The sequence below is a fragment of the Saccoglossus kowalevskii genome, chromosome 22 (assembly GCF_978046115.1).
Source record: "Saccoglossus kowalevskii chromosome 22, keSacKowa6.1, whole genome shotgun sequence".
Lineage (NCBI taxonomy): Eukaryota > Metazoa > Hemichordata > Enteropneusta > Harrimaniidae > Saccoglossus > Saccoglossus kowalevskii.
The window spans coordinates 9293069-9317554 of NC_140662.1; the positions used below are offsets into that span (position 1 = coordinate 9293069).

Below are 24486 nucleotides of genomic sequence, written 5' to 3' on the forward strand. Positions count from 1 at the left end.
AACATAGAAACATGGCTGCTGAAGATTCGACTTGCATCAATAAGGGAACCATTGCACACTTTTAGAAAAGAGATATTTATAAATTATTTTCCGACAATCCAGACGTTTGTGGAGTGTATGTCTGGCTCGTTGGTCTAGGGGCATGATTCTCGCTTAGGGTGCGAGAAGTCCTTTGTTCAACTCCCGGACGAGCCCATATTTTTTAACATATTGCATTATGATGCCTGCATTTCAATTCAAGTTATGAAATTCGACAGAAAATCAATAATAACAATTCTCGCAATTATAATGACCGGGGATTTTGCGACCACATCGGAATGTGCCAACAAGTAGACAATCATGGCAATGAAAGAAAGAATACCCTGCAGTGCAAGCCAGTAAATCACAAATATGGTCACTCGTTTTGTCTGTTAGTTTACTCGAAAGTTTAAAGATGAGTTTTTGATTTCGTTTACTGAATCATTACCCTGAAATGGAATTGTATAATGATTTGCTAAATACTATTTTAAAACTTGTCAATTGAGTCGCAAAACTGAATAAAACTGATTTTTTTTTAATTTCTCTCCTGACACATTAGTCAGAATCGGCTCGTTGTTCTAGGGGCATGATTCTCGCTTAGGGTACGAGAGGTCCCGGGTTCAAATCCCGGACGAGCCCGTATTTTTTAACACATTGCATTATGATGCCTGCATTTCAATTCAAGTTATGAAATTCGACAGAAAAACAAAATTAGAAATTCTCACAATTATACTGACCGAGGATTTTGCAACCACATCGGAATGTGCCAACAAGTAGACAATAATGGCAATGAAATGGAGAATTCCCTGCAGTGCAAGGCAGTATATCACACATATGGTCATTCGCTTTGTCTGTTAGTTTACTCGAAAGTTTAAAGATGAGTTTTTGATTTCGTTTACTGAATCATTACCCTGAAATGGAATTGTATAATGATTTGCTAAATACTATTTTAAAACTTGTCAATTGAGTCGCAAAACTGAATAAAACTGATTTTTTAAAATTTCTCTCCTAACTCATTAGTCAGAATCGGCTTGTTGGTCTAGGGGTATGATTCTCGCTTTGGGTGCGAGAGGTCTCGGGTTCATATTCCGGACGAGCCCATATTTGTTAACATATTGCATTATGATGCCTGCATTTCAATTCAAGTTATGAAATTCGACAGAAAATCAATAATAACAATTCTCGCAATTATAATGACCGGGGATTTTGCGACCACATCGGAATGTGCCAACAAGTAGACAATCATGGCAATGAAAGGAAGAATACCCTGCAGTGCAAGCCAGTAAATCACAAATATGGTCACTCGTTTTGGCTGTTAGTTTACTCGAAAGTTTAAAGATGAGTTTTTGATTTCGTTTACTGAATCATTACCCTGAAATGGAATTGTATAATGATTTGCTAAATACTATTTTAAAACTTGTCAATTGAGTCGCAAAACTGAATAAAACTGATTTTTTAAAATTTTTCTCCTAACTCATTAGTCAGAATCGGCTCGTTGGTCTAGGGGCATGATTCTCGCTTAGGGCGCGAGAGGTACCGGTTTCAAATCCCGGACGAGCCCATATTTTTTAACATATTGCATTATGATGCCTGCATTTCAATTCAAGTTATGAAATTCGACAGAAAATCAATAATAACAATTCTCGCAATTATAATGACCGGGGATTTTGCGACCACATCGGAATGTGCCAACAAGTAGACAATCATGGCAATGAAAGGAAGAATTCCCTGCAGTGCAAGGCAGTATATCACAAATATGGTCATTCGCTTTGTCTGTTAGTTTACTCGAAAGTTTAAAGATGAGTTTTTGATTTCGTTTACTGAATCATTACCCTGAAATGGAATTGTATAATGATTTGCTAAATACTATTTTAAAACTTGTCAATTGAGTCGCAAAACTGAATAAAACTGATTTTTTAAAATTTCTCTCCTAACTCATTAGTCAGAATCGGCTTGTTGGTCTAGGGGTATGATTCTCGCTTTGTGTGCGAGAGGTCTCGGGTTCATATCCCGGACGGGCCCATAATTTAACCGAACATAGAAACATGGCTGCTGAAGATTCGACTTGCATCAATAAGGGAACCATTGCACACTTTTAGAAAAGAGATATTTATAAATTATTTTCCGACAATCCAGACGTTTGTGGAGTGTATGTCTGGCTCGTTGGTCTAGGGGCATGATTCTCGCTTAGGGTGCGAGAAGTCCTTTGTTCAACTCCCGGACGAGCCCATATTTTTTAACATATTGCATTATGATGCCTGCATTTCAATTCAAGTTATGAAATTCGACAGAAAATCAATAATAACAATTCTCGCAATTATAATGACCGGGGATTTTGCGACCACATCGGAATGTGCCAACAAGTAGACAATCATGGCAATGAAAGAAAGAATACCCTGCAGTGCAAGCCAGTAAATCACAAATATGGTCACTCGTTTTGTCTGTTAGTTTACTCGAAAGTTTAAAGATGAGTTTTTGATTTCGTTTACTGAATCATTACCCTGAAATGGAATTGTATAATGATTTGCTAAATACTATTTTAAAACTTGTCAATTGAGTCGCAAAACTGAATAAAACTGATTTTTTTTTAATTTCTCTCCTGACACATTAGTCAGAATCGGCTCGTTGTTCTAGGGGCATGATTCTCGCTTAGGGTACGAGAGGTCCCGGGTTCAAATCCCGGACGAGCCCGTATTTTTTAACACATTGCATTATGATGCCTGCATTTCAATTCAAGTTATGAAATTCGACAGAAAAACAAAATTAGAAATTCTCACAATTATACTGACCGAGGATTTTGCAACCACATCGGAATGTGCCAACAAGTAGACAATAATGGCAATGAAATGGAGAATTCCCTGCAGTGCAAGGCAGTATATCACACATATGGTCATTCGCTTTGTCTGTTAGTTTACTCGAAAGTTTAAAGATGAGTTTTTGATTTCGTTTACTGAATCATTACCCTGAAATGGAATTGTATAATGATTTGCTAAATACTATTTTAAAACTTGTCAATTGAGTCGCAAAACTGAATAAAACTGATTTTTTAAAATTTCTCTCCTAACTCATTAGTCAGAATCGGCTTGTTGGTCTAGGGGTATGATTCTCGCTTTGGGTGCGAGAGGTCTCGGGTTCATATTCCGGACGAGCCCATATTTGTTAACATATTGCATTATGATGCCTGCATTTCAATTCAAGTTATGAAATTCGACAGAAAATCAATAATAACAATTCTCGCAATTATAATGACCGGGAATTTTGCGACCACATCGGAATGTGCCAACAAGTAGACAATCATGGCAATGAAAGGAAGAATACCCTGCAGTGCAAGCCAGTAAATCACAAATATGGTCACTCGTTTTGGCTGTTAGTTTACTCGAAAGTTTAAAGATGAGTTTTTGATTTCGTTTACTGAATCATTACCCTGAAATGGAATTGTATAAAGATTTGCTAAATACTATTTTTAAACTTGTCAATTGAGTCGCAAAACTGAATAAAACTGATTTTTTTTAATTTCTATCCTGACACATTAGTCAGAATCGGCTCGTTGGTCTAAGGGCATGATTCTCGCTTAGGGTGCGAGAGGTCCCGGGTTCAAATCCCGGACGAGCCCATAATTTTACCAAACTTAGAAAAATGGCTGCTGAAGATTCGACTTGCATCAATAAGGGAACCATTGCACACTTTTAGTAAAGAGATATTTATAAATTATTTTCCGACAATCCAGATGTTTGTGGAGTGTATGTCTGGCTGGTTGGTCTAGTGGCATGATTCTCGCTTAGGGTGCGAGAGGTCCCGGGTTCAACTCCCGGACGAGCCCATATTTTTTAACATATTGCATTATGATGCCTGAATTTCAATTCAAGTTATGAAATTCGACAGAAAATCAATAATAACAATTCTCGCAATTATAATGACCGGGGATTTTGCGACCACATCGGAATGTGCCAACAAGTAGACAATCATGACAATGAAAGGAAGAATACCCTGCAGTGCAAGCCAGTAAATCACAAATATGGTCACTCGCTTTGTCTGTTAGTTTACTCGAAAGTTTAAAGATGAGTTTTTGATTTCGTTTACTGAATCATTACCCTGAAATGGAATTGTATAATAATTTGCTAAATACTATTTTAAAACTTGTCAATTGAGTCGCAAAACTGAATAAAACTGATTTTTTAAAATTTCTCTCCTAACTTATTAGTCAGAATCGGCTTGTTGGTCTAGAGGCATGATTCTCGCTTTGGGTGCGAGAGGTCTCGGGTTCAAATCCCGGACGAGCCCATAATTTAACCAAACATAGAAAAATGGCTGCTGAAGATTCGACTTGCATCAATAAGGGAACCATTGCACACTTTTAGAAATGAGATATTTAAAAATTATTTTCCGACATTCCATACGTTTGTGGAGTGTATGTCTGGCTCGTTGGTCTAGGGGCATGATTCTCGCTTAGGGTGCGAGAAGTCCCTTGTTCAACTCCCGGACGAGCCCATATTTTTTAACATATTGCATTATGATGCCTGCATTTCAATTCAAGTTATGAAATTCGACAGAAAAACAAAAATAGAAATTCTCACAATTACACAGACCGGGGATTTTGCGACCACATCGGAATGTGCCAACAAGTAGACAATCATGGCAATGAAAGAAAGAATACCCTGCAGTGCAAGCCAGTAAATCACAAATATGGTCACTCGATTTGTCTGTTAGTTTACTCGAAAGTTTAAAGATGAGTTTTTGATTTCGTTTACTGAATCATTACCCTGAAATGGAATTGTATAATGATTTGCTAAATACTATTTTAAAACTTGTCAATTGAGTCGCAAAACTGAATAAAACTGATTTTTTAAAATTTTTCTCCTAACTCATTAGTCAGAATCAGCTCGTTGGTCTAGGGGCATGATTTTCGCTTAGGGTTCGAGAGGTCCCGGGTTCAACTCCCCGACGAGTCCATATATTTTAACATATTGCATTATGATGCCTGCATTTCAATTCAAGTTATGAAATTCGACAGAAAAACAAAAATAGAAATTCTCACAATTACACAGACCGGGGATTTTGCGACACATCGGAATGTGCCAACAAGTAGACAATCATGGCAATGAAATGGAGAATTCACTGCAGTGGAAGGCAGTAAATCACAAATATGGTCACTCGCTTTGTCTGTTAGTTCACTCGAAAGTTTAAAGATGAGTTTTTAATTTCGTTTACTGAATCATTACCCTGAAATAGAATTGTATAAAGATTTGCTAAATACTATTTTAAAACTTGTCAATTGAGTCGCAAAACTGAATAAAACTGATTTTTTTTAATTTCTCTCCTAACTCATTAGTCAGAATCGGATCGTTGGTGTAAGGGTATGATTCTCGCTTTGGGTGCGAGTGGTCTCGGGTTCAAATCCCGGACGAGCCCATAATTTAACCGAACATAGAAAAATGGCTGCTGAAGATTCGACTTGCATCAATAAGGCAACATTTGAACACTTTTAGAAATGAGATATTTAAAAATTATTTTCCGACATTCCATACGTTTGTTGAATGTATGTCTGGCTCGTTGGTCTAGGGGCATGATTCTCGCTTAGGGTGCGAGAGGTCCCGGGTTCAACTCCCGGACGAGCCCATATTTTTTAACATATTGCATTATGATGCCTGCATTTCAATTCAAGTTATGAAATTCGACAGAAAATCAATAATAACAATTCTCGCAATTATAATGACCGGGGATTTTGCGACCACATCGGAATGTGCCAACAAGTAGACAATCACTGCAATGAAAGGAAGAATACCCTGCAGTGCAAGCCAGTAAATCACAAATATGGTCACTCGTTTTGGCTGTTAGTTTACTCGAAAGTTTAAAGATGAGTTTTTGATTTCGTTTACTGAATCATTACCCTGAAATAGAATTGTATAAAGATTTGCTAAATACTATTTTTAAACTTGTCAATTGAGTCGCAAAACTGAATAAAACTGATTTTTTTTAATTTCTCTCCTGACACATTAGTCAGAATCGGCTCGTTCGTTTAGGGGCATGATTCTCGCTTAGGGTGCGAGAGGTCCCGGGTTCAAATCCCGGACGAGCCCATATTTTTTTACATATTGCATTATGATGCCTGCATTTCAATTCAAGTTATGAAATTCGACAGAAAAACAAAAATAGAAATTCTCACAATTATACTGACCGTGGATTTTGCAACCACATCGGAATGTGCCAACAAGTAGACAATCATGGCAATGAAATGGAGAATTCCCTGCAGTGCAAGGCAGTAAATCACAAATATGGTCACTCGCTTTGGCTGTTAGTTTACTCGAAAGTTTAAAGATGAGTTTTTGATTTCGTTTACTGAATCATTACCCTGAAATGGAATTGTATAATGATTTGCTAAATACTATTATAAAACGTGTCAATTGAGGCGCAAAACTGAATAAAACTGATTTTTTAAAATTTCTCTCCTAACTCATTAGTCAGAATCGGCTCGTTGGTCTAGGAGTATGATTCTCGCTTTGGGTGCGAGAGGTCTCGGGTTCAAATCCCGGACAAGCCCATAATTTAACCGAACATAGAAAAACGGCTGCTGAAGATTCGACTTGCGTCAATAAGACAACCTTTGCACACTTTTAGAAAAGAGATATTTATAAATTATTTTCCGACAATCATACGATTGTTGAATGTATGTGTGGCTCGTTGGTCTAGGGGCATGATTCTCGCTTAGGGTGCGAGAGGTCCCGCGTTCAACTACCGGCCAATATTTTTTAACATATTGCATTATGATGCCTGCATTTCAATTCAAGTTATGAAATTCGACAGAAAAACAAAAATAGAAATTCTCACAATTATACTGACCGGGGATTTTGCGACCACATCGGAATGTGCCAACAAGTAGACAATCATGGCAATGAAATGGAGAATTCCCTGCAGTGCAAGGCAGTAAATCACAAATATGGTCACTCGCTTTGGCTGTTAGTTTTCTCGAAAGTTTAAAGATGAGTTTTTAATTTCGTTTACTGAATCATTACCCTGAAATAGAATTGTATAAAGATTTGCTAAATACTATTTTAAAACTTGTCAATTGAGTCGCAAAACTGAATAAAACTGCTTTTTTTTAATTTCTCTCCTAACTCATTAGTCAGAATCAGATTGTTGGTATAAGGGTATGATTCTCGCTTTGGGTGCGAAAGGTCTCGGGTTCAAATCCCGGACGAGCCCATAATTTTACCAAATTTAGAAAAATGGCTGCTGAAGATTCGACTTACATCAATAAGGCAACCTTTGAACACTTTTAGAAAAGAGATATTTATAAATTATTTTCCGACAATCCATACGTTTGTTGAATGTATGTCTGGCTCGTTGGTCTAGGGGCATGATTCTCGCTTAGGGTGCGAGTGGTCTAGGGTTCAACTCCCGGACGAACCCATATTTTTTAACATATTGCATTATGATGCCTGCATTTCAATTCAAGTTATGAAATTCGACAGAAAATCAATAATAACAATTCTCGCAATTATAATGACCGGGGATTTTGCGACCACATCGGAATGTGCCAACAAGTAGACAATCATGGCAATGAAAGGAAGAATACCCTGCAGTGCAAGCCAGTAAATCACAAATATGGTCACTCGTTTTGGCTGTTAGTTTACTCGAAAGTTTAAAGATGAGTTTTTGATTTCGTTTACTGAATTAATACCCTGAAATGGAATTGTATAAAGATTTGCTAAATACTATTTTTAAACTTGTCAATTGAGTAGCAAAACTGAATAAAACTGATTTTTTTTAATTTCTCTTCTGACACATTAGTCAGAATCGGCTCGTTGGTCTAGGGGCATGATTTTCGCTTAGGGTGCGAGAGGTCACGGGTTCAACTCCCCGACGAGCCCATATTTTTTAACATATTGCATTATGATGCCTGCATTTCAATTCAAGTTATGAAATTCGACAGAAAAACAAAAACAGAAATTCTCACAATTACACAGACCGGGGATTTTGCGACCACATCGGAATGTGCCAACAAGTAGACAATCATGGCAATGAAATGGAGAATTCCCTGCAGTGGAAGGCAGTAAATCACAAATATGGTCACTCGCTTTGTCTGTTAGTTCACTCGAAAGTTTAAAGATGAGTTTTTGATTTCGTTTACTGAATCATTACCCTGAAATGGAATTGTATAAAGATTTGCTAAATACTATTTTTAAACTTGTCAATTGAGTCGCAAAACTGAATAAAACTGATTTTTTTTAATTTCTCTCCTGACACATTAGTCAGAATCGGCTCATTGGTCTAAGGGTATGATTCTCGCTTTGGGTGCGAGAGGTCCCGTGTTCAACTCCCCGACGAGCCCATATTTTTTAACATATTGCATTATGATGCTTGCATTTCAATTCAAGTTATGAAATTCGACAGAAAATCAATAATAACAATTCTCGCAATTATAATGACCGGGGATTTTGCGACCACATCGGAATGTGCCAACAAGTAGACAATCATGACAATGAAAGGAAGAATACCCTGCAGTGCAAGCCAGTAAATCACTAATATGGTCACTCGTTTTGGCTGTTAGTTTACTCGAAAGTTTAAAGAAGAGTTTTTGATTTCGTTTACTGAATCATTACCCAGAAATGGAATTGTATAATGATTTGCTAAATACTATTTTAAAACTTGTCAATTGAGTCGCAAAACTGAATAAAACTGATTTTTTTTAAATTTCTCTCCTAACTCATTAGTCAGAATCGGCTCGTTGGTCTAGCGGCATGATTCTCGCTTTGGGTGCGAGAGGTCGCGGGTTCAAATCCCGGACGAGCCCATAATTTAACCAAACATAGAAAAATGGCTGCTGAATATTCGACTTGCATCAATAAGGCAACATTTGAACACTTTTAGAAATGAGATATTTAAAAATTATTTTCCGACATTCCATACGTTTGTTGAATGTATGTCTGGCTCGTTGGTCTAGGGGCATGATTTTCGCTTAGCGTGTGAGAGGTCCCGGGTTCAACTCCCCGACGAGCCCATATTTTTTAACATATTGCATTATGATGCCTGCATTTCAATTCAAGTTATGAAATTCGACAGAAAAACAAAAATAGAAATTCTCACAATTACACAGACCGGGGATTTTGCGACCACATCGGAATGTGCCAACAAGTAGACAATCATGGCAATGAAATGGAGAATTCCCTGCAGTGGAAGGCAGTAAATCACAAATATGGTCACTCGCTTTGTCTGTTAGTTCACTCGAAAGTTTAAAGATGAGTTTTTGATTTCGTTTACTGAATCATTACCCAGAAATGGAATTGTATAAAGATTTGCTAAATACTATTTTTAAACTTGTCAATTGAGTCGCAAAACTGAATAAAACTGATTTTTTTTAATTTCTCTCCTGACATATTAGTCAGAATCGGCTCGTTGGTCTAGGGGCATGATTTTCGCTTAGGGTTCGAGAGGTCCCGGGTTCAACTCCCGACGAGTCCATATTTTTTAACATATTGCATTATGATGCCTGCATTTCAATTCAAGTTATGAAATTCGACAGAAAAACAAAAATAGAAATTCTCACAATTACACAGACCGGGGATTTTGCGACCACATCGGAATGTGCCAACAAGTAGACAATCATGGCAATGAAATGGAGAATTCCCTGCAGTGCAAGACAGTAAATCACAAATATGGTCACTCGCTTTGGCTGTTAGTTTTCTCGAAAGTTTAAAGATGAGTTTTTAATTTCGTTTACTGAATCATTACCCTGAAATAGAATTGTATAAAGATTTGCTAAATACTATTTTAAAAGTTGTCAATTGAGTCGCAAAACTGAATAAAACTGATTTTTTTTAATTTCTCTCCTCAGCCATTAGTCAGAATCGGATCGTTGGTATAAGGGTATGATTCTCGCTTTGGGTGCGAGATGTCTCGGGTTCAAATCCCGCACGAGCCCATAATTTTACCAAACTTAGAAAAATGGCTGCTGAAGATTCGATTTGCATCAATAAGGCAACCTTTGCACACTTTTAGAAAAGAGATATTTATAAATTATTTTCCGACAATCCATGCGTTTGTGGAGCGTATGTCTGGCTCGTTGGTCTAGGGGCATGATTCTCGCTTAGGGTGCGAGAGGTCCCGGGTTCAACTCCCGGACGAGCCCATAATTTTTATCATATTGCATTATGATGCCTGCATTTCAATTCAAGTTATGAAATTCGACAGAAAATCAATAATAACAATTCTCGCAATTATAATGACCGGGGATTTTGCGACCACATCGGAATGTGCCAACAAGTAGACAATCATGGCAATGAAAGGAAGAATACCCTGCAGTGCAAGGCAGTAAATCACAAATATGGTCATTCGCTTTGTCTGTTAGTTTACTCGAAAGTTTAAAGATGAGTTTTTGATTTCGTTTACTGAATCATTACCCTGAAATGGAATTGTATAATGATTTGCTAAATACTATTTTAAAACTTGTCAATTGAGTCGCAAAACTGAATAAAACTGATTTTTTTAAATTTCTCTCCTAACTCATTAGTCAGAATCTGCTCGTTGGTCTAGGGGTATGATTCTCGCATTGGGTGCGAGAGGTCTCGGGGTCAAATCCCGGACGAGCCCATAATTTAACCAAACATAGAAAAATGGATGCTGAAGATTCGACTTGCATCAATATGGCAACCTTTAAACACTTTTAGAAATGAGATATTTAAAAATTATTTTCCGACATTCCATACGTTTTTTGAATGTATATCTGGCTCGTTGGTCTAGGGGCATAATTCTCGCTTAGGATGCGAGAGGTCCCGGGTTCAACTCCACGACGAGCCCATATTTTTTAACATATTGCATTATGATGCCTGCATTTCAATTCAAGTTATGAAATTCGACAGAAAAACAAAAATAGAAATTCTCACAATTACACAGACCGGGGATTTTGCGACCACATCGGAATGTGCCAACAAGTAGACAATCATGGCAATGAAATGGAGAATTCACTGCAGTGGAAGGCAGTAAATCACAAATATGGTCACTCGCTTTGTCTGTTAGTTCACTCGAAAGTTTAAAGATGAGTTTTTGATTTCGTTTACTGAATCATTACCCTGAAATGGAATTGTATAAAGATTTGCTAAATACTATTTTAAAACTTGTCAATTGAGTCGCAAAACTGAATAAAACTGATTTTTTAAAATTTCTCTCCTAACTCCTTAGTCAGAATCGGCTCGTTGGTCTAGGGGTATGATTCTCGCTTTGGTTGCGAGAGGTCTCGCGTTCAAATCCCGGACGAGCCCATAATTTAACCGAACATAGAAAAATGGCTGCTGAAGATTCGACTTGCATCAATAAGGCAACCTTTGCACACTTTTAGAAAAGAGATATTTATACATTATTTTCCGACAATCCATACGTTTGTTGAATGTATGTCTGGCTAGTTGGTCTAGGGGCATGATTTTCGCTTAGGGTGCGAGAGGTCCCGGGTTCAACTCCCAGACGAGCCCATATTTTTTAACATATTGCATTATGTTGCCTGCATTTCAATTCAAGTTATGAAATTCGACAGAAAAACAAAAATAGAAATTCTCACAATTACACAGACCGGGGATTTTGCGACCACATCGGAATGTGCCAACAAGTAGACAATCATGGCAATGAAATGGAGAATTCCCTGCAGTGGAAGGCAGTAAATCACAAATATGGTCACTCGCTTTGTCTGTTAGTTCACTCGAAAGATTAAAGATGCGTTTTTGATTTCGTTTACTGAATCATTACCCTGAAATGGAATTGTATAAAGATTTGCTAAATACTATTTTAAAACTTGTCAATTGAGTCGCAAAACTGAATAAAACTGATTTTTTTATTTATCTCTAATTCATTAGTCAGAATCGGCTCGTTGGTCTAGGAGTATGATTCTCGCTTTGGGTGCGAGAGGTCTCGGGTTCAAATTCCGGACGAGCCCATAATTTTAACAAATTTAGAAAAATGGCTGCTGAAGATTCGACTTGCATCAATAAGACAACCTTTGCACACTTTTAGAAAAGAGATATTTATAAATTATTTTCCGACAATCCATACGTTTGTGAAGCGTATGTCTGGCTCGTTGGCCTAGGGGCATGATTCTCGCTTAGGGTGCGAGAGGTCCCGGGTTCAATTCCCGGACGAGCCCATAATTTTTATCATATTGCATTATGATGCCTGCATTTCAATTCAAGTTATGAAATTGGACAGAAAATCAGTAATAACAATTCTCGCAATTATAATGACCGGGGATTTTGCGACCACATCAGAATGTGCCAACAAGTAGACAATCATGGCAATGAAATGGAGAATTCCCTGAAGTGCAAGGCAGTAAATCACAAATATGGTCACTCGCTTTGTCTGTTAGTTTACTCGAAATTTAAAGCTGAGTTTTTGATTTCGTTTACTGAATCATTACCCTGAAATGGAATTGTATAATGATTTGCTAAATACTATTATAAAACTTGTCAATTGAGACGCAAAACTGAATAAAACTGTTTTTTTTTTAATTTCTCTCCTAACTCATTAGTCAGAATCTGCTCGTTGGTCTTGGGGTATGATTCACGCTTTAGGTGCGAGAGGATTCAAATCCCGGACGAGCCCATAATTTAACCAAACATAGAAAAACGGCTGCTGAAGATTCGACTTGCGTCAATAAGACAACCTTTGCACACTTTTAGAAAAGAGATATTTATAAATTATTTTCCGACAATCATACGATTGTTGAATGTATGTGTGGCTCGTTGGTCTAGGGGCATGATTCTCGCTTCGGGTGCGAGAGGTCCCGCGTTCAACTACCGGCCAATATTTGTTAACATATTGCATTATGATGCCTGCATTTCAATTCAAGTTATGAAATTCGACAGAAAAACAAAAATAGAAATTCTCACAATTATACTGACCGTGGATTTTGCAACCACATCGGAATGTGCCAACAAGTAGACAATCATGGCAATGAAATGGAGAATTCCCTGCAGTGCAAGGCAGTAAATCACAAATATGGTCACTCGCTTTGGCTGTTAGTTTACTCGAAAGTTTAAAGATGAGTTTTTGATTTCGTTTACTGAATCATTACCCTGAAATGGAATTGTATAATGATTTGCTAAATACTATTATAAAACGTGTCAATTGAGGCGCAAAACTGAATAAAACTGATTTTTTAAAATTTCTCTCCTAACTCATTAGTCAGAATCGGCTCGTTGGTCTAGGAGTATGATTCTCGCTTTGGGTGCGAGAGGTCTCGGGTTCAAATCCCGGACAAGCCCATAATTTAACCGAACATAGAAAAACGGCTGCTGAAGATTCGACTTGCGTCAATAAGACAACCTTTGCACACTTTTAGAAAAGAGATATTTATAAATTATTTTCCGACAATCATACGATTGTTGAATGTATGTGTGGCTCGTTGGTCTAGGGGCATGATTCTCGCTTAGGGTGCGAGAGGTCCCGCGTTCAACTACCGGCCAATATTTTTTAACATATTGCATTATGATGCCTGCATTTCAATTCAAGTTATGAAATTCGACAGAAAAACAAAAATAGAAATTCTCACAATTATACTGACCGGGGATTTTGCGACCACATCGGAATGTGCCAACAAGTAGACAATCATGGCAATGAAATGGAGAATTCCCTGCAGTGCAAGGCAGTAAATCACAAATATGGTCACTCGCTTTGGCTGTTAGTTTTCTCGAAAGTTTAAAGATGAGTTTTTAATTTCGTTTACTGAATCATTACCCTGAAATAGAATTGTATAAAGATTTGCTAAATACTATTTTAAAACTTGTCAATTGAGTCGCAAAACTGAATAAAACTGCTTTTTTTTAATTTCTCTCCTAACTCATTAGTCAGAATCAGATTGTTGGTATAAGGGTATGATTCTCGCTTTGGGTGCGAAAGGTCTCGGGTTCAAATCCCGGACGAGCCCATAATTTTACCAAATTTAGAAAAATGGCTGCTGAAGATTCGACTTACATCAATAAGGCAACCTTTGAACACTTTTAGAAAAGAGATATTTATAAATTATTTTCCGACAATCCATACGTTTGTTGAATGTATGTCTGGCTCGTTGGTCTAGGGGCATGATTCTCGCTTAGGGTGCGAGTGGTCTAGGGTTCAACTCCCGGACGAACCCATATTTTTTAACATATTGCATTATGATGCCTGCATTTCAATTCAAGTTATGAAATTCGACAGAAAATCAATAATAACAATTCTCGCAATTATAATGACCGGGGATTTTGCGACCACATCGGAATGTGCCAACAAGTAGACAATCATGGCAATGAAAGGAAGAATACCCTGCAGTGCAAGCCAGTAAATCACAAATATGGTCACTCGTTTTGGCTGTTAGTTTACTCGAAAGTTTAAAGATGAGTTTTTGATTTCGTTTACTGAATTAATACCCTGAAATGGAATTGTATAAAGATTTGCTAAATACTATTTTTAAACTTGTCAATTGAGTCGCAAAACTGAATAAAACTGATTTTTTTTAATTTCTCTTCTGACACATTAGTCAGAATCGGCTCGTTGGTCTAGGGGCATGATTTTCGCTTAGGGTGCGAGAGGTCACGGGTTCAACTCCCCGACGAGCCCATATTTTTTAACATATTGCATTATGATGCCTGCATTTCAATTCAAGTTATGAAATTCGACAGAAAAACAAAAACAGAAATTCTCACAATTACACAGACCGGGGATTTTGCGACCACATCGGAATGTGCCAACAAGTAGACAATCATGGCAATGAAATGGAGAATTCCCTGCAGTGGAAGGCAGTAAATCACAAATATGGTCACTCGCTTTGTCTGTTAGTTCACTCGAAAGTTTAAAGATGAGTTTTTGATTTCGTTTACTGAATCATTACCCTGAAATGGAATTGTATAAAGATTTGCTAAATACTATTTTTAAACTTGTCAATTGAGTCGCAAAACTGAATAAAACTGATTTTTTTTAATTTCTCTCCTGACACATTAGTCAGAATCGGCTCATTGGTCTAAGGGTATGATTCTCGCTTTGGGTGCGAGAGGTCCCGTGTTCAACTCCCCGACGAGCCCATATTTTTTAACATATTGCATTATGATGCTTGCATTTCAATTCAAGTTATGAAATTCGACAGAAAATCAATAATAACAATTCTCGCAATTATAATGACCGGGGATTTTGCGACCACATCGGAATGTGCCAACAAGTAGACAATCATGACAATGAAAGGAAGAATACCCTGCAGTGCAAGCCAGTAAATCACTAATATGGTCACTCGTTTTGGCTGTTAGTTTACTCGAAAGTTTAAAGAAGAGTTTTTGATTTCGTTTACTGAATCATTACCCAGAAATGGAATTGTATAATGATTTGCTAAATACTATTTTAAAACTTGTCAATTGAGTCGCAAAACTGAATAAAACTGATTTTTTTTAAATTTCTCTCCTAACTCATTAGTCAGAATCGGCTCGTTGGTCTAGCGGCATGATTCTCGCTTTGGGTGCGAGAGGTCGCGGGTTCAAATCCCGGACGAGCCCATAATTTAACCAAACATAGAAAAATGGCTGCTGAATATTCGACTTGCATCAATAAGGCAACATTTGAACACTTTTAGAAATGAGATATTTAAAAATTATTTTCCGACATTCCATACGTTTGTTGAATGTATGTCTGGCTCGTTGGTCTAGGGGCATGATTTTCGCTTAGCGTGTGAGAGGTCCCGGGTTCAACTCCCCGACGAGCCCATATTTTTTAACATATTGCATTATGATGCCTGCATTTCAATTCAAGTTATGAAATTCGACAGAAAAACAAAAATAGAAATTCTCACAATTACACAGACCGGGGATTTTGCGACCACATCGGAATGTGCCAACAAGTAGACAATCATGGCAATGAAATGGAGGATTCCCTGCAGTGGAAGGCAGTAAATCACAAATATGGTCACTCGCTTTGTCTGTTAGTTCACTCGAAAGTTTAAAGATGAGTTTTTGATTTCGTTTACTGAATCATTACCCAGAAATGGAATTGTATAAAGATTTGCTAAATACTATTTTTAAACTTGTCAATTGAGTCGCAAAACTGAATAAAACTGATTTTTTTTAATTTCTCTCCTGACATATTAGTCAGAATCGGCTCGTTGGTCTAGGGGTATGATTCTCGCTTTGGTTGCGAGAGGTCTCGCGTTCAAATCCCGGACGAGCCCATAATTTAACCGAACATAGAAAAATGGCTGCTGAAGATTCGACTTGCATCAATAAGGCAACCTTTGCACACTTTTAGAAAAGAGATATTTATACATTATTTTCCGACAATCCATACGTTTGTTGAATGTATGTCTGGCTAGTTGGTCTAGGGGCATGATTTTCGCTTAGGGTGCGAGAGGTCCCGGGTTCAACTCCCAGACGAGCCCATATTTTTTAACATATTGCATTATGTTGCCTGCATTTCAATTCAAGTTATGAAATTCGACAGAAAAACAAAAATAGAAATTCTCACAATTACACAGACCGGGGATTTTGCGACCACATCGGAATGTGCCAACAAGTAGACAATCATGGCAATGAAATGGAGAATTCCCTGCAGTGGAAGGCAGTAAATCACAAATATGGTCACTCGCTTTGTCTGTTAGTTCACTCGAAAGATTAAAGATGCGTTTTTGATTTCGTTTACTGAATCATTACCCTGAAATGGAATTGTATAAAGATTTGCTAAATACTATTTTAAAACTTGTCAATTGAGTCGCAAAACTGAATAAAACTGATTTTTTTATTTATCTCTAATTCATTAGTCAGAATCGGCTCGTTGGTCTAGGAGTATGATTCTCGCTTTGGGTGCGAGAGGTCTCGGGTTCAAATTCCGGACGAGCCCATAATTTTAACAAATTTAGAAAAATGGCTGCTGAAGATTCGACTTGCATCAATAAGACAACCTTTGCACACTTTTAGAAAAGAGATATTTATAAATTATTTTCCGACAATCCATACGTTTGTGAAGCGTATGTCTGGCTCGTTGGCCTAGGGGCATGATTCTCGCTTAGGGTGCGAGAGGTCCCGGGTTCAATTCCCGGACGAGCCCATAATTTTTATCATATTGCATTATGATGCCTGCATTTCAATTCAAGTTATGAAATTGGACAGAAAATCAGTAATAACAATTCTCGCAATTATAATGACCGGGGATTTTGCGACCACATCAGAATGTGCCAACAAGTAGACAATCATGGCAATGAAATGGAGAATTCCCTGAAGTGCAAGGCAGTAAATCACAAATATGGTCACTCGCTTTGTCTGTTAGTTTACTCGAAATTTAAAGCTGAGTTTTTGATTTCGTTTACTGAATCATTACCCTGAAATGGAATTGTATAATGATTTGCTAAATACTATTATAAAACTTGTCAATTGAGACGCAAAACTGAATAAAACTGTTTTTTTTTTAATTTCTCTCCTAACTCATTAGTCAGAATCTGATCGTTGGTCTTGGGGTATGACTCACGCTTTAGGTGCGAGAGGATTCAAATCCCGGACGAGCCCATAATTTAACCAAACATAGAAAAATGGATGCTGAATATTCGACTTGCATCAATAAGACAACCTTTGAACACTTTTAGAAAAGAGATATTTAAAAATTATTTTCCGACATTCCATACGATTCTTGAATATATGTCTGGCTCGTTGGTTTAGGGGCATGATTCTCGCTTAGGGTGCGGGTGGTCCCAGGTTCAACTCCCGGACGAGCCCATATTTTTTAACATATTGCATTATGATGCCTGCATTTCAATTCAAGTTATGAAATTCGACAGAAAAACAAAAATAGAAATTCTCACAATTACACAGACCGGGGATTTTGCGACCACATCGGAATGTGCCAACACGTAGACAATCATGGAAATGAAATGGAGAATTCCCTGCAGTGGAAGGCAGTAAATCACAAATATGGTCACTCGCTTTGTCTGTTAGTTCACTCGAAAGATTAAAGATGCGTTTTTGATTTCGTTTACTGAATCATTACCCTGAAATGGAATTGTATAAAGATTTGCTAAATACTATTTTAAAACTTGTCAATTGAGTCGCAAAACTGAATAAAACTGATTTTTTTTAATTTCTCTCCTAACTCATTAGTCAGAATCGGCTCGTTGGTCTAGGAGTATGATTCTCGCTTTGGGTGCGAGAGGTCTCGGGTTCAAATCCCGGACGAGCCCATAATTTTACCAAATTTAGAAAAATGGCTGCTGAAGATTCGACTTGCATCAATAAGACAACCTTTGAACACTTTTAGAAAAGAGATATTTATAAATTATTTTCCGACAATCCATACGTTTGTTGAATATATGTCTGGCTCGTTGTTTTAGGGGCATGATTCTCGCTTGGGGTGCGAGTGGTCTCGGGTTCAACTCCCAGACGAGCCCATATTTTTTAACATATTGCATTATGATGCCTGCATTTCAATTCAAGTTATGAAATTCGACAGAAAAAAACAATAATAGAAATTCTCACAATTATACTGACCGGGGATTTTGCGACCACAACCGAATGTGCCAACAAGTAGACAATAATGGCAATGAAATGGAGAATTCCCTGCAGTGCAAGGCAGTAAATCACAAATATTGTCAATCGCTTTGGCTGTTAGTTTTCTCGAAAGTTTAAAGATGAGTTTTTAATTTCGTTTACTGAATCATTACCCTGAAATAGAATTGTATAAAGATTTGCTAAATACTATTTTAAAACTTGTCAATTGAGTCGCAAAACTGAATAAAACTGATTTTTTTTAATTTCTCTCCTAACTCATTAGTCAGAATCGGCTCGTTGGCATAAGGGTATGATTCTCGCTTTGGGTGCGAGAGGTCTCAGGTTCAAATCCCGCACGAGCCCATAATTTTACCAAACTTAGATAAATGGCTGCTGAAGATTCGATTTGCATCAATAAGGCAACCTTTGCACACTATTAGAAAAGAGATATTTATAAATTATTTTCCGACAATCCATACGTTTGTGGAGCGTATGTCTGGCTCGTTGGTCTAGGGGCATGATTCTCGCTTAGGGTGCGAGAGGTCCCGGGTTCAACTCCCGGACGAGCCCATAATTTTTTATCATATTGCATTATGATGCCTGCATTTCAATTCAAGTTATGAAATTCGACAGAAAATCAGTAATAACAATTCTCGCAATTATAATGACCGGGGATTTTGCGACCACATCGGAATGTGCCAACAAGTAGACAATCATGGCAATGAAATGGAGAATTCCCTGCAGTGGAAGGCAGTAAATCACAAATATGGTCACTCGCTTTGTCTGTTAGTTCACTCGAAAGATTAAAGATGCGTTTTTGATTTCGTTTACTGAATCATTACCCTGAAATGGAATTGTATAAAGATTTGCTAAATACTATTTTAAAACTTGTCAATTGAGTCGCAAAACTGAATAAAACTGATTTTTTTTAATTTCTCTCCTAACTCATTAGTCAGAATCGGCTCGTTGGTCTAGGAGTATGATTCTCGCTTTGGGTGCGAGAGGTCTCGGGTTCAAATCCCGGACGAGCCCATAATTTTACCAAATTTAGAAAAATGGCTGCTGAAGATTCGACTTGCATCAATAAGACAACCTTTGAACACTTTTAGAAAAGAGATATTTATAAATTATTTTCCGACAATCCATACGTTTGTTGAATATATGTCTGGCTCGTTGTTTTAGGGGCATGATTCTCGCTTGGGGTGCGAGTGGTCTCGGGTTCAACTCCCGGACGAGCCCATATTTTTTAACATATTGCATTATGATGCCTGCATTTCAATTCAAGTTATGAAATTCGACAGAAAAAACAATAATAGAAATTCTCACAATTATACTGACCGGGGATTTTGCGACCACATCCGAATGTGCCAACAAGTAGACAATAATGGCAATGAAATGGAGAATTCCCTGCAGTGCAAGGCAGTAAATCACAAATATGGTCAATCGCTTTGGCTGTTAGTTTTCTCGAAAGTTTAAAGATGAGTTTTTAATTTCGTTTACTGAATCATTACCCTGAAATAGAATTGTATAAAGATTTGCTAAATACTATTTTAAAACTTGTCAATTGAGTCGCAAAACTGAATAAAACTGATTTTTTTAATTTCTCTCCTAACTCATTAGTCAGAATCGGCTCGTTGGTATACGGGTATGATTCTCGCTTTGGGTGCGAGAGGTCTCGGGTTCAAATCCCGCATGAGCCCATAATTTTACCAAACTTAGATAAATGGCTGCTGAAGATTCGATTTGCATCAATAAGGCAACCTTTGCACACTTTTAGAAAAGAGATATTTATAAATTATTTTCCGACAATCCATACGTTTGTGGAGCGTATGTCTGGCTCGTTGGTCTAGGGGCATGATTCTCGCTTAGGGTGCGAGAGGTCCCGGGTTCAACTCCCCGACGAGCCCATATTTTTTAACATATTGCATTATGATGCCTGCATTTCAATTAAAGTTATGAAATTCGACAGAAAATCAGTAATAACAATTCTCGCAATTATAATGACCGGGGATTTTGCGACCACATCGGAATGTGCCAACAAGTAGACAATCATGGCAATGAAATGGAGAATTCCCTGAAGTGCAAGGCAGTAAATCACAAATATGGTCACTCGCTTTGTCTGTTAGTTCACTCGAAAGATTAAAGATGCGTTTTTGATTTCGTTTACTGAATCATTACCCTGAAATGGAATTGTATAAAGATTTGCTAAATACTATTTTAAAACTTGTCAATTGAGTCGCAAAACTGAATAAAACTGATTTTTTTTAATTTCTCTCCTAACTCATTAGTCAGAATCGGCTCGTTGGTCTAGGAGTATGATTCTCGCTTTGGGTGCGAGAGGTCTCGGGTTCAAATACCGGACGAGCCCATAATTTTACCAAATTTAGAAAAATGGCTGCTGAAGATTCGACTTGCATCAATAAGACAACCTTTGAACACTTTTAGAAAAGAGATATTTATAAATTATTTTCCGACAATCCATACGTTTGTTGAATATATGTCTGGCTCGTTGTTTTAGGGGCATGATTCTCGCTTGGGGTGCGAGTGGTCTCGGGTTCAACTCCCGGACGAGCCCATATTTTTTAACATATTGCATTATGATGCCTGCATTTCAATTCAAGTTATGAAATTCGACAGAAAAAAACAATAATAGAAATTCTCACAATTATACTGACCGGGGATTTTGCGACCACAACCGAATGTGCCAACAAGTAGACAATAATGGCAATGAAATGGAGAATTCCCTGCAGTGCAAGGCAGTAAATCACAAATATGGTCAATCGCTTTGGCTGTTAGTTTTCTCGAAAGTTTAAAGATGAGTTTTTAATTTCGTTTACTGAATCATTACCCTGTAATAGAATTGTATAAAGATTTGCTAAATACTATTTTAAAACTTGTCAATTGAGTCGCAAAACTGAATAAAACTGATTTTTTTTAATTTCTCTCCTAACTCATTAGTCAGAATCGGCTCGTTGGTATAAGGGTATGATTCTCGCTTTGGGTGCGAGAGGTCTCGGGTTCAAATCCCGCACGAGCCCATAATTTTACCAAACTTAGATAAATGGCTGCTGAAGATTCGATTTGCATCAATAAGGCAACCTTTGCACACTATTAGAAAAGAGATATTTATAAATTATTTTCCGACAATCCATACGTTTGTGGAGCGTATGTCTGGCTCGTTGGTCTAGGGGCATGATTCTCGCTTAGGGTGCGAGAGGTCCCGGGTTCAACTCCCGGACGAGCCCATAATTTTTTATCATATTGCATTATGATGCCTGCATTTCAATTCAAGTTATGAAATTCGACAGAAAATCAGTAATAACAATTCTCGCAATTATAATGACCGGGGATTTTGCGACCACATCGGAATGTGCCAACAAGTAGACAATCATGGCAATGAAATGGAGAATTCCCTGAAGTGCAAGGCAGTAAATCACAATTATGGTCACTCGCTTTGGCTGTTAGTTTACTCGAAATTTAAAGATGAGTTTTTGATTTCGTTTACTGAATCATTACCCTGAAATGGAATTGTATAATAATTTGCTAAATACTATTTTAAAACTTGTCAATTGAGTCGCAAAACTGAATAAAACTGATTTTTTTAAATTTCTCTCCTAACTCATTAGTCAGAATCTGCTCGTTTGTCGAGGGGTATGATTCTCGCTTTAGGTGCGAGAGGATTCAAATCCCGGACGAGCCCATAATTTAACCAAACATAGAAAAATGGATGCTGAAGATTCGACTTGCATCAATAAGACAACCTTTGAACACTTTTAGAAAAGAGATATTTAAAAATTATTTTCCGACATTCCATACGTTTCTTGAATATATGTCTGGCTCGTTGGTTTAGGGGCATGATTCTCGCTTAGGGTGCGGTCGGTCTCGGGTTCAACTCCCGGACAAGCCCATATTTTTTAACATATTGCATTATGATGCCTGCATTTCAATTCAAGTTATGAAATTCGACAGAAAAACAAAAATAGAAATTCTCACAATTATACTGACCGGGGATTTTCCGACCACATCGGAATGTGCCAACAAGTAGACAATCATGGCAATGAAATGGAGAATTCCCTGCAGTGCAAGGCAGTAAATCACAAATATGGTCATTCGCTTTGTCTGTTAGTTTACTCGAAAGTTTAAAGATGAGTTTTTGATTTCGTTTACTGAATCATTACCCTGAAAAGGAATTGTATAATGATTTGCTAAATACTATTTTAAAACGTGTCAATTGAGTCGCAAAACTGAATAAAACTGATTTTTTAAAATTTCTCTCCTAACTCATTAGTCAGAATCGGCTCGTTGGTCTAGGGGTATGATTCTCGCTTTGGTTGCGAGAGGTCTCGGGTTCAAATCCCGGACGAGCCCATAATTTAACCGAACATAGAAAAATGGCTGCTGAAGATTCGACTTGCATCAATAAGGCAACCTTTGCACACTTTTAGAAAAGAGATATTTATACATTATTTTCCGACAATCCATACGTTTGTTGAATGTATGTCTGGCTAGTTGGTCTAGGGGCATGATTTTCGCTTAGGGTGCGAGAGGTCCCGGGTTCAACTCCCCGACGAGCCCATATTTTTTAACATATTGCATTATGATGCCTGCATTTCAATTCAAGTTATGAAATTCGACAGAAAAACAGAAATAGAAAGTCTCACAATTACACAGACCGGGGATTTTGCGACCACATCGGAATGTGCCAACAAGTAGACAATCATGGCAATGAAATGGAGAATTCCCTGCAGTGGAAGGCAGTAAATCACAAATATGGTCACTCGCTTTGTCTGTTAGTTCACTCGAAAGTTTAAAGATGCGTTTTTGATTTCGTTTACTGAATCATTACCCTGAAATGGAATTGTATAAAGATTTGCTAAATACTATTTTAAAACTTGTCAATTGAGTCGCAAAACTGAATAAAACTGATTTTTTTTATTTCTCTCTAATTCATTAGTCAGAATCGGCTCGTTGGTTTAGGAGTATGATTCTCGCTTTGGGTGCGAGAGGTCTCGGGTTCAAATACCGGACGAGCCCATAATTTTACCAAATTTAGAAAAATGGCTGCTGAAGATTCGACTTGCATTAATAAGACAACCTTTGAACACTTTTAGAAAAGAGATATTTATAAATTATTTTCCGACAATCCATACGTTTGTTGAATATATGTCTGGCTCGTTGTTTTAGGGGCATGATTCTCGCTTAGGGTGCGAGTGGTCTCGGGTTTAACTCCCGGACGAGCCCATATTTTTTAACATATTGCATTATGATGCCTGCATTTCAATTCAAGTTATGAAATTCGACAGAAAAAACAATAATAGAAATTCTCACAATTATACTGACCGGGGATTTTGCGACCACATCCGAATGTGCCAACAAGTAGACAATAATGACAATGAAATGGAGAATTCCCTGCAGTGCAAGGCAGTAAATCACAAATATGGTCACTCGCTTTGGCTGTTAGTTTTCTCGACAGTTTAAAGATGAGTTTTTAATTTCGTTTACTGAATCATTACCCTGAAATAGAATTGTATAAAGATTTGCTAAATACTATTTTAAAACTTGTCAATTGAGTCGCAAAACTGAATAAAACTGATTTTTTTTTAATTTCTCTCCTAACTCATTAGTCAGAATCGGCTCGTTGGTATACGGGTATGATTCTCGCTTTGGGTGCGAGAGGTCTCGGGTTCAAATCCCGCACGAGCCCATAATTTTACCAAACTTAGATAAATGGCTGCTGAAGATTCGATTTGCATCAATAAGGCAAACTTTGCACACTTTTAGAAAAGAGATATTTACAAATTATTTTCCGACATTCCATGCGTTTGTTGAATTTATGTCTGGCTCGTTGGTCTAGGGGCATGATTCTCGCTTAGGGTGCGAGAGGTCCCGGGTTCAACTCCCGGACGAGCCCATATTTTTTAACATATTGCATTATGATGCCTGCATTTCAATTCAAGTTATGAAATTCGACAGAATAACAAAAATAGAAATTCTCACAATT

The 24486-nt window shown here is 37.5% G+C and overlaps 16 non-coding genes across 16 annotated transcripts; all 16 read left to right on the forward strand.

The window, feature by feature from the left end:
- Nucleotides 1-3559: 3559 nt before the first annotated feature.
- Nucleotides 3560-3631, forward strand: TRNAP-AGG (transfer RNA proline (anticodon AGG)). Its single transcript has one exon. It is a non-coding gene; the product is annotated as a tRNA-Pro (tRNA).
- A 135-nt stretch (nucleotides 3632-3766) lies between these two features.
- On the forward strand, nucleotides 3767-3838 carry TRNAP-AGG (transfer RNA proline (anticodon AGG)). Its single transcript has one exon. It is a non-coding gene; the product is annotated as a tRNA-Pro (tRNA).
- A 389-nt stretch (nucleotides 3839-4227) lies between these two features.
- On the forward strand, nucleotides 4228-4299 carry TRNAP-UGG (transfer RNA proline (anticodon UGG)). Its single transcript has one exon. It is a non-coding gene; the product is annotated as a tRNA-Pro (tRNA).
- A 1263-nt stretch (nucleotides 4300-5562) lies between these two features.
- Nucleotides 5563-5634, forward strand: TRNAP-AGG (transfer RNA proline (anticodon AGG)). Its single transcript has one exon. It is a non-coding gene; the product is annotated as a tRNA-Pro (tRNA).
- Nucleotides 5635-6023: 389 nt separating this feature from the next.
- On the forward strand, nucleotides 6024-6095 carry TRNAP-AGG (transfer RNA proline (anticodon AGG)). The gene has a single exon. It is a non-coding gene; the product is annotated as a tRNA-Pro (tRNA).
- A 2642-nt stretch (nucleotides 6096-8737) lies between these two features.
- On the forward strand, nucleotides 8738-8809 carry TRNAP-UGG (transfer RNA proline (anticodon UGG)). The gene has a single exon. It is a non-coding gene; the product is annotated as a tRNA-Pro (tRNA).
- A 1263-nt stretch (nucleotides 8810-10072) lies between these two features.
- Nucleotides 10073-10144, forward strand: TRNAP-AGG (transfer RNA proline (anticodon AGG)). The gene has a single exon. It is a non-coding gene; the product is annotated as a tRNA-Pro (tRNA).
- Nucleotides 10145-12073: 1929 nt separating this feature from the next.
- TRNAP-AGG (transfer RNA proline (anticodon AGG)) lies at nucleotides 12074-12145 on the forward strand. Its single transcript has one exon. It is a non-coding gene; the product is annotated as a tRNA-Pro (tRNA).
- A 3298-nt stretch (nucleotides 12146-15443) lies between these two features.
- TRNAP-UGG (transfer RNA proline (anticodon UGG)) lies at nucleotides 15444-15515 on the forward strand. Its single transcript has one exon. It is a non-coding gene; the product is annotated as a tRNA-Pro (tRNA).
- A 1468-nt stretch (nucleotides 15516-16983) lies between these two features.
- On the forward strand, nucleotides 16984-17055 carry TRNAP-AGG (transfer RNA proline (anticodon AGG)). The gene has a single exon. It is a non-coding gene; the product is annotated as a tRNA-Pro (tRNA).
- A 1051-nt stretch (nucleotides 17056-18106) lies between these two features.
- Nucleotides 18107-18178, forward strand: TRNAP-UGG (transfer RNA proline (anticodon UGG)). Its single transcript has one exon. It is a non-coding gene; the product is annotated as a tRNA-Pro (tRNA).
- An 805-nt stretch (nucleotides 18179-18983) lies between these two features.
- On the forward strand, nucleotides 18984-19055 carry TRNAP-AGG (transfer RNA proline (anticodon AGG)). The gene has a single exon. It is a non-coding gene; the product is annotated as a tRNA-Pro (tRNA).
- A 390-nt stretch (nucleotides 19056-19445) lies between these two features.
- TRNAP-UGG (transfer RNA proline (anticodon UGG)) lies at nucleotides 19446-19517 on the forward strand. The gene has a single exon. It is a non-coding gene; the product is annotated as a tRNA-Pro (tRNA).
- Nucleotides 19518-21658: 2141 nt separating this feature from the next.
- Nucleotides 21659-21730, forward strand: TRNAP-AGG (transfer RNA proline (anticodon AGG)). Its single transcript has one exon. It is a non-coding gene; the product is annotated as a tRNA-Pro (tRNA).
- Nucleotides 21731-22781: 1051 nt separating this feature from the next.
- On the forward strand, nucleotides 22782-22853 carry TRNAP-UGG (transfer RNA proline (anticodon UGG)). Its single transcript has one exon. It is a non-coding gene; the product is annotated as a tRNA-Pro (tRNA).
- Nucleotides 22854-24324: 1471 nt separating this feature from the next.
- Nucleotides 24325-24396, forward strand: TRNAP-AGG (transfer RNA proline (anticodon AGG)). Its single transcript has one exon. It is a non-coding gene; the product is annotated as a tRNA-Pro (tRNA).
- The last annotated feature ends 90 nt before the right edge of the window (nucleotides 24397-24486 follow it).